The following is a 10,000-nucleotide window of genomic DNA, read 5'->3' on the forward strand; positions in this document are numbered from 1 at the left end:
ATTTATATATTTTTGTATTATATTATTCATATATTACCTAGGGTTTTACCCACCACAGATGTTAAACGGGAAATATATTTTTTCTCCTGTAGATGAAACATGAATATACTATTTTGAGTATCTTAACGTCTATTGTGGAATATGAAAATATGAATAAAAATAAAAATAAAAAAATGTCATTACGAAGATGTTTTATTCGATGTTATACCACTGCAGTCATTTAAAATACACCTCTCATATTTTGTCGTGGAATATATAATGTATGTGTATGAACTAAGGCCTATTAGCGAATATACAAGATTTTCCTCTCAGTGTTAAAAAGTGTATATAACGGATTTTTTAACGAAGCAAAAAATCTATTTTTGGGTGAGATGGCCATGTCGTCCTGATGGAAGTTCCCATAAGGTAGCTTCCTTGGGTATATTACAACTACGGCGATATTCCCAGAGAATTTACCTTAAGGTACCCAGAATTCTAACTCCTGGAGCGAATATCCCTAATAAAAGAACCAGGGATATCGTGAAATATCAGAGGACGTATTCTTGACACGCCACATGGCAATCTGCACCCCGAACAGAGATAACACTTCGAAGGGGTCAATTGGCAAGAAAACGAAAACGAGAAAGAAAAGGAGAGCCGCTCGCAAGGTATCTCTCCTCTCCCGTTTCGCAAGCGTGCACTGCGCCGCTCACGGCGCCATCTGTATTCCTTGTAGCGATACACGAGGTGCTACAGATACTGTATGTAGGGAGGGGACCTACAGCCCTTTCATAGAAAGGGAAGGGCGGGTCCATCAGGACGACATGGCCATCTCACCCAAAAATAGATTTTTCGCTTCGCTCAAAAATCCAGAGCATTACTGTATCTGTGGATTCTCAAAACGTGCCGTACTCCCCGAAGGTATTTCCACGGTCAACTAGACCTAGAGACCTAAGATGTTACCGTCATACATCTTTTCAACTAACCATAAACCATGTTAGTGCTTCCTGCCCCCTACAGGGAAGAGTCCTACTAGACTCTGGAAAAGTCTCAATGAGTACATATACCTATGTATGAATAACAGACAAGCCAATATAGTGGTTTCACCCTATATTATGTAAAGCATAGTTTGTAAAGAACCACTGCGTCAATATGAAATATCGACCAGTTCTCCGTTCAATACTGTATTGGACAAAGGTTTATATCCGTGTAGGAGGAAACTTGCATATCCGCCACTGTCCCCTTAGGGCATGGAGTCCTCCCGCTAAGAGAAAGCATAAACCAATGCAAAAAATGCTTGCATAAAGGAACAATCTATTAGAATTATCCCAGATAAATATACATAGTACGTAATGCTCAATTATTACCAATAAATTGACACAGGTGAAGGAGACGCAAGGTTCGCAAGAACTAGTTTATTGACAAACAATAAATAAAACCAGTTAACAACAATTATATATATATAAGAGGAGGATAACCAAAAAATAAGCATAAGCATGATAATAAACTGAAACTTGTTTATCTGAAAGAAAAACATTAGCGCCACTTTTAACATACCGAGGTATCAAAATTGTAAAAGTCTGTATTACTAATCAGTCACATTAGCGTTGGAAACGCTCGGCACATATGTCTGCACTTATGCTAGGTTCACCTTTGAAAGTGGAACAGTCAACGTGGGCAACCCCGTGCCCTCACACTTAGTTTGTAGAACAGTTTGTAACTACATACTCACCCTGGAATTAATCGTCCCAATTAAATCCACTGTTCCTCGCAGAGTTAAACAGCAGGGTTAACGACACAACCCACTGCTACCACAGACCTCTTTAGTTGCTCCACTTGCTTCGCATAGTGACGAAAGAACACTCTGGAAGACTTCCAGCCAGTGTATGAACGAAGATGTTCAAAATCCATACAATTAAAGAAATTTAAGGATGAGGCAACTTTCCTCGGATCGTGACCTGCGGGTGTACTGTCAGGATCCGCTCTGCGAATAAAATATGTGATTTTCGCCCTGAGTTGTTTCAGTGATAAATTTGAGCCTGATGTTTCTCCCCTGAATAGTTGACCACCCTTGAAGTCTGAAGTTCTACGAAGATAGACCTTTAGGCATTCTACTGGACATGGAGATGCATCTTCTTTCAGAGGGCAGATTCTCCAGGGACCCCACCTGTTGGTGGGTAACTCGTTCTTGGCGAGAAACGTAGGATCCGGAAACAGGTTCAGCTCTCCCCCATCCAAGAACTGAACACGACCTTCCTCTCTCGAGAGGGCTACAATCTCACTAACCCTGGCCCCGGACGCGAGTGCAAATAGGAAAATAACTTTTTGGGTCAAATCCTTTAACGCACACTCCTCGTTGTTCAACAATGAAGCGAAATGAAGAACTTTATCTAAAGAACAGGAAATGGGCTTTGGAGGTGCTGAAGGTCTGAGCCTAGCACAGGCTTTCGGAATTTTATTAAAAATCTCGTTAGCGAGGTCGACCTGGAGGGCATATAAAATGGGTCTTGTCAAAGCAGATTTACACGTTGAAATCGTGTTAGCTGCTAACCCTTGACCATGGAGGTGGATGAAGAAAGATAAGCAGAAGTCCGTCGAAATCTCTTGCGGATTCTTCGCCTTGACAAAGGCCACCCATTTTCTCCAAGATGACTCATATTGCCTTCTAGTAGATTTGCACCTCTAGGAAGTCTATGCTGTCTTTTGAAATCCCGAAACGCTTTCTCACCGCTAGGGAGAGAAAATCATGAGCTGCAGGGTCCAGGTTTTCTGTAATGAAGCGCAGACAGTCGACTTCTGGACTCGCTGGGTCAGAACTGGATCTGGTAACGGTAGAAACTTCAGCAGTAGTTCCAATGCCAGAGAGAACCACACGCTGTTCGGCCACTTGTGAGCCACTATTGCCGCTACTCACTTGAAGGATCTCAGTTTGTTGAGGACCCTCAACAGAAGGTTGTGAGGAGGGAACAGGTAAATCCTGGATCATCTGTTCCAGTCGAGGGACATCGTGTCCACTGCTTCCGCCAAGGGGTCCTCGTACGGGGACACGTAAAGGGGTAACTTCTTGTTGTCTTTCGTTGCAAAGAGGTCTATCTGCAGTTCTGGGACTTGACTCAAGATGAAGGAGAATGATCCTGCGTCTAGGGACCACTCCGACTCTATCGGTGTGAACCTGGATAGAGCGTCCGCTGTCACATTGCGGACTCCTTGAAGGTGAACTGCCGACAGGTACCACTTCTTCTTTTCCGCCAGTCGAAAGATGGCCAACATCACCTTTTTGAGAGGTGGTGACCTCGATCCTTGTCGATTCAAGCATCTCACAATCACCTCGCTGTCCAGCACCAACCTTATGTGGATCGAGAGACGCGGGGAGACTTTCTTCAAGGTAAGGAGTACTGTCATAGCTTCCAGAAAGTTTATGTGAAATGTCTTGAATAATTTGGACCAAGTCCCTTGGGCCTTCTTCCGATGAGAATGACCTCCCCACCCCTCCTTCGAGGCGTCTGTGTGAATAGTCAACGAGGGGGGAGGTGGCTGAAGAAGTACCGACTTCTTTAGTTGCCTGGCTTGGGACCAAGGCCTGAGAAGAGTACGTAGACGAAGCGGAACTGGTCTTCTCAGATCTCTTCGCGCATTTGATGCATAACTTCTCCAAAATCCGGTTGCATCCTTTAGCTGTGCTCTTAGCACCGGGTCTGTTACCGAAGCAAACTGGAGAGACCCAAGCACTCTCTCCTGTTCGCGTTCTGATATCCTTTCGGAATCCAGAAGTCTCTTGACAGAACCAGCTATCTCCTTACTCTTCTTCGCCGGGATGGAGAATCGGTGTGACACTAGGTCCCAGTGGATTCCCAACCACTGGAACTTTTGAGATGGAGAAAGTTGAGACTTTTTTCTGTTGATCTTGAAGCCTAGATACTCTAGGAACTGGATTACCTGCAGGGAAGCTTGCAAGCATTCTGTCTTGGATGCTGCCCACACCAGCCAGTCGTCCAGGTAGGCTACCACCTGAATTCCCTTTAGGCGTAATTGTTTGGGAGCTACGCTCACAAGCTTCGTGAAGATCCTTGGGGCTATGTTTAGCCCGAATGGCATGGCTCTGAAGGCGTAGAGTCTTCGATGTAGCTTGAACCCTAGGTAGGGGGAGAGTCGGCGATTGATTGGAACGTGCCAATAGGCGTCTGACAAATCTATGGAGACGGTAAATGCGTTCTTGGGCAGTAAGGTTCTTATGTGTTGCAGTGTTAGCATCTTGAACTTGCAGTTCACTATGAACTTGTTGAGTGGCAACAAGTCCAGAATGACTCTGAGTTTTTCTGAGTCCTTCTTGGGAATACAAAACAGCCTCCCTTGGAATTTGATGGACTTTACCCTTCGGATCACTTTTTTCTCCAACAGTTCTTGAATGTACTCCTCCAGAACGCGGGTGGAGTGTTGGAAAAATCGAGGGCACGGGGGTGGAGTGCTGTACCAGCTCCAACCCAGTCCATTCTTGAGTAGGCTGTGGGCCCAGGGATCGAAGGTCCACCGATCCCGAAAATTCTGAAGTCTCCCTCCTACCGGTATCATCTCACTTTGACTGCTGTATTGAGGTCTTGCCTCCCTGACCGCGACCACCCCTGAATCCCCTCCCCCTTGAGGGGCGTCTAGACGAGCCTCTGGCTGCTCCTCTAGGCTTTGCTCGAAAGGTAGTTGACTGCCCTTCGAACGTTGGGTTAAATGCCGGAGACTGCGTCGACACGGCTTGGGGTACCCCCTGGAATGTGGTCGGGGTTTGTGCCACCATCTGGGGCACTGAAGGCATAGGCAATTGCTGTTGCTGTTGCTGTCTGAATGGCTTGGCTGGCCGAGAGGGTAGCCTAGTCTTCTTAGTCTTTGGTTGGGGACCCTCATCCGGGGAAGACTTTCTCTTGAGAGATAGGCCCCACTTCTGGAGAAGGTTTCTATTCTCCGTGGCGGAGAATAGGGAAAAGGTCTTTGCCCCAAATGTTGGAGGAGATTAGTTTTCTTGGCTCGTGCCTCACCGCAGCCGAGGCGAACACGAACTCCTTACAAGCTCTCCTCGCCTTGACGAAGCTGTAAAGGTCCTTCGTCACTGTGGCCAGATGAGTCTTAGCCACTACCATGAACATCTCATGAACCTTGGGGTCACTTGCCATTGTCTCAAGAGTGGTTTGAAGAGACAATGAGGCAGCCAGTCTTTCTTTCGTCTCGAGCTCCCTTCGCAAAAGAAAGTCAGACAGCTTGGGGAGGTTCTCACCGAACTGACGTCCAGCAATATCAGCCTCCAACTTCCCGACTGAGAAGGTAAGATGGACGTCCTTCCAGTCCTTGTGGTCCATGGGTAGGGCCAGAGACAAAGGTTTACACTCCTCCAAGGAGGGGCATGGCTTGCCAGCCTCGACTGCTTTTAGCACAGCCGCAAACCCTTTCTGCAAGAAGGGGAAGGCTCTAGCAGGAGAGGACACAAAGGAATGGTGCTTCTTACTCAAAGCAGGAACCTTTGAGTTTGTGAAGCCCCTCTCTTTCATCAAGCACGATAGAAAAGCTTGAGCCTTAGCATGGTCCATAACTATGACCTCCTTCGGCTCTGTCTCCTCCTTTGAAGCTGGTTCCTTCCTCAGACGGACATAACAGTCCGGATACGACCCCTTGCTGGGCCAGAATTCCACCTCCTCAAGGGGAACTGAGCCTAACTTCTCCGACATGACAATCTTTCCAGTCGTCATCGGCATGTGCTCAGCATACCTCCAAGGGTTAGCATCAGAGCACAAGGGAAGGTCTTTCACGCTGAGCCTCTTCTGGGGCCCACGTGATGCTGCAAGTCTCCGCATCTCCAGCTCCATTGCAGCCGCCTTCTCATTATTCTCCCTCTGCATCTGTTGGATCATTCCAACGATGGAGGAAAGGGTCTTTCCTAGCTCTTCTGGGAGAGCGGACGATGTTGAGGGAATAGGTTCAGGGGCCTGAACCGGAGTAGCCGACACCTCGTCGGCCTCTTCCTCTTTAATGTCTGGAGCCTGATCTTCATCCTGGTCTTCTGCCAGAAGGTCCTCTTCCAGACGCTCGGACACCTCCGACATCCTGTCGTCCAACTGGATGTCCTGCAGGGCTACCGCGACTTCAGCATCCACAGGGATCTGAACTACCGGTATCTCCACTTGAGGCTGGGGGATCACTGCCTCAGCTGACGGTCTGGGGAAAAGGTAAGCCCTCATCTTCTCACTTGGAAGATAGGGCCCAGAGGTGTTCTTCTGGAAACCCCTTACCCAGGCACGAAGCTTTTCCCTTGCTGCATCCCTTGATTCCGCCGTCCTAGGGGAATCAAAAGCCTCAGCAACCAGGTTTGTGCACACGGTACATACCTGCGGGTCCCAATACTGGAGATCACCTTTGGAGACAGCGCATGCTGCGTGCCTCCTACACAAATCATGTCCGCAGAAGTTCTTGCTGCGGACGTTGCAGAAGACGCTTGCACACTTCGGATGGTCCTCCTGTAAAGAGAAGAATTTCCATGAGTATCAAGTGAACTACGTATCACTGGATATACATAGCTTAGCAAAATTAAACAGAAAGGAAAGACACACACTTGTGTTTCCCACACAGTCAATTGTTGCAACCTTCCAGATAATAAAATCGTATGGTTAATCTGTCTTAGAGCAACCAATGAAAAATTTCCAGAGGAAACAGGTGTAGTTCACACCTAAAAGATGATTTTAAAATGCCGGATAGTAGACAAGAAAGAACTCACTTTCTTTATCTGTAAGGAAACACCAAAGGGCTGTGCAAGATAACACAAAAGTGTTACAAAACACAGTGTTGTAACAATACTATACTATAGTTTTCTCCCTACAGTATATACTATAGTGAAGAATACTGGTTACAGTATAGAAGGCAATGTGCCGGCCGGCACGCATCATAACTAGATCTAAAGTATACTACTTAAAAGCTATAAGGCGGCAGAACGCTGGTTCAAATGCATGTGCCGCTGCCGGCCGGCAACTGCAAGTGCCGGCCGGCAATGACTGCCGGCCGGCAATGACTGCCGGCCGGCAACTACACAAGGTAGCACCCGGCTGCCGGCCACCACTCGTAGCGACCGGCAGACAATGGTGTGATAATAGCCGGTCGGCAAAGGTATACAACCGATGCCGGCCGGCAGCAAAAGAACCAGAGAACTCCGACCGCCCGGCTGCCGGCCACATAGGCCGGCAGCCAGCTAGGGTACAACACTAGAAGAAAACAGAATGGATGCCGGGATAAGAGACTGTACTACCTCATAGCCCGGCAACCCGAAAGAGTGCACATAAGGAAGGGGAGAATATAATTTCAGGCTTCCTGACCAATGCCATCTGGCTCTACAGACAAACATGGATGAGCGACCAAGAGAGGTCCGGGGAGCACTCAAAGCAGAAGACCTTTGCCGGCCGGCACACTCTGCCGGCCGGCAAGGGACTGAGTCAACTCCACATCCTAACCTATGCTAGGTACAGATGTAGAATGACGGACAGACAGTAATGTAATGGCTAGGCCATTACAGAGGAAAGAGGGGGAAAGGACGAAGAGGGTCCTACCAACCTTGCTTTAGTAATGAATCACCCGCAGCCAAGAAAACTCATCTTAGCCTAAGGGAGATCCGAGGAGGGAGGCCAGCAATATTTGCCAACCCCCACGGAACCAAAGCAAGAAAGGTGTTGCTATTCCCAGAAAAAGGATCTTATCCTCAACACCGAGAACAGCAACACTGGACTAGTCTGCTAGATCACAAGAAGAAGGAATCATCTCGTACAGAAACCTTCGAAAGTGACCTAAGGAGGCTAAGCCTCCTATGTCTGTGTCAGTCTAGCAAGGGAGTCTCTACCACAAGCCAGACATAAACAGACTCAGACTAAGAACTCTGATGTTCTGCCCCCTCTCTGAAGCCAGACTTACTGGAAAAAGGAAGGAACAGCAACACCCTAATATAGTTTTATCGAAAGTTAATTCAGATAAACCACTAGGGTTAAGCCCAAGGCTTAAACAGAGGGAAAGGGATTGCACACCTTCTCTGAAGAGAAGAGAGCAACCGGGGAGTGTGAGAAAGTATACTAAGGCCCCATAGGCAACTTAGCCTAGGCGCCAAGAGAATCGATTACCTAAATCACCGAAACTCACTCGTATACTATCTTGGAAGAAATCAATATAATCTTAAATGTATAAAACTGCCTAAAGCTTCAATAAAATTTTAAAACACTCGGAAATCTGAATATCTTGCAGGAAAATACTAGGGCCAAACGACTAGGCTACACGGTCTAGCGTAGGCCAGAATCGGCGAATCCTTCGCCAAGACAAACAATACTAAAAGCATCATATAAAGAAATCCTATGTAATGCTAAACAGCTAATATTATTAAAGCGAAACAGCCGGGAACGTCGCTCTGGCTAACTAAATAACTCATACCTAGCGAGCGACAGCGTCCAGGACGCCTCCGGTAGGCAACAGCTCTTGTAACAAAGATATTACTATTAATCACTTTAAAAATTACCAAGAGCCTACATTTATACATAAAAGAAATAATACTCAACTTATCAGAAACAGGAGAAGTTGGAGAAAGCATAATTAATCGATTAAATACAAGAATTGCGAGAAACACAGGGAAAAAACACCGAGTTGTTGAGCTATGCAAAAAGGAATACAGATGGCGCCGTGAGCGGCGCAGTGCACGCTTGCAAAACGGGAGAGGAGAGATACCTTGCGAGCGGCTCTCCTTTTCTTTTTCGTTTTCGTTTTCTTGCCAATTGACCCCTTTGAAGTGTTATCTCTGTTCGGGGTGCAGATTGCCATGTGGCTTGTCAAGAATACGTCCTCTGATATTTCGCGATATCCCTGGTTCTTTTATTAGGGATATTCGCTCCAGGAGTTAGAATTCTGGGTACCTTAAGGTAAATTCTCTGGGAATATCGCCGTAGTTGTAATATACCCAAGGAAGCTACCCTATGGGAACTTCCATCAGGACGACATGGCTTGAGCCCAAAAAAACGTTTTATATCTTGATGGACGTCATTCTGTCATACTGTCATAAATGTCCTTTTCAAGATTGATATATCTAATAAGGTGGATATAGTCTTGAACTGATTTTATGCAAATATAAGTGTCAGTGTTTCGCTCATGTTAGATAGTTATGAACATTGAATTGTTTATATGAAAATGGTCATGATTTGCATATGATTTGATATGTTATTACTTTTTTGTGTTATAGAACACAATAGTTTAGTTTTAATTTAGATGAAAATTTTTCTCATTTGTAATTCTAGAAAAATAAAGAAAAACACAAAAATTACATTCATACGACAACGATTTATTCAATAAATAAAAACACGTTAATATATAATATTGCGATATTTTATTCATTTAAATAACCATATTGCTAAACTCACCCATTTCCAAAAACGGCAACAGTGTATGGAGGCAAATTCTAACGCGTTCATAAGAATTGTTCTTATGTTATTGTTATATTATTGCATAGTTGACTGTTTTTCGAAATATCTTCATTCAATGCAATAAGCAAAACATTTCTAGTGAAGGAATTCCAAAATTACCCCAAAAATACCATTTTATCTTCTTTAAAGGACTTGGTTCCTCTTACAGAAATCCTTATCTATAACCATTGACTTTGTGACGCCCACTATGCGTCACTCTTCAACTCCTCTAAGCAGATGGCCTTAGAGTGTCGTTTGTCCTGGGGATAAAAATAGATAGCTGACTCTTTTTTCCTCCTCTCTGAGACATAACCTAATGTGATATATCGCTCCTCCTTCTGCACCGAGCAAGATTTCTCCGAGAGATTTATAACACACTGAAGTTTGTAAAGTCTAAATAATATTGCCAAGAAAGAAATCGGTAGCGAAGTGTTAAATTCTTTTCTTTTGCTGAGAATGAATAAAAAAAAAATATGTGTATATCCATATTCTGCTCAGATGATGAGGTAGCTTCCATGTATTTAATATCATAATATCTTTATCGACGATGGTGAAAGGATAGT

This window comes from Palaemon carinicauda, chromosome 14 (genome assembly GCF_036898095.1).
Source record: "Palaemon carinicauda isolate YSFRI2023 chromosome 14, ASM3689809v2, whole genome shotgun sequence".
NCBI lineage: Eukaryota > Metazoa > Arthropoda > Malacostraca > Decapoda > Palaemonidae > Palaemon > Palaemon carinicauda.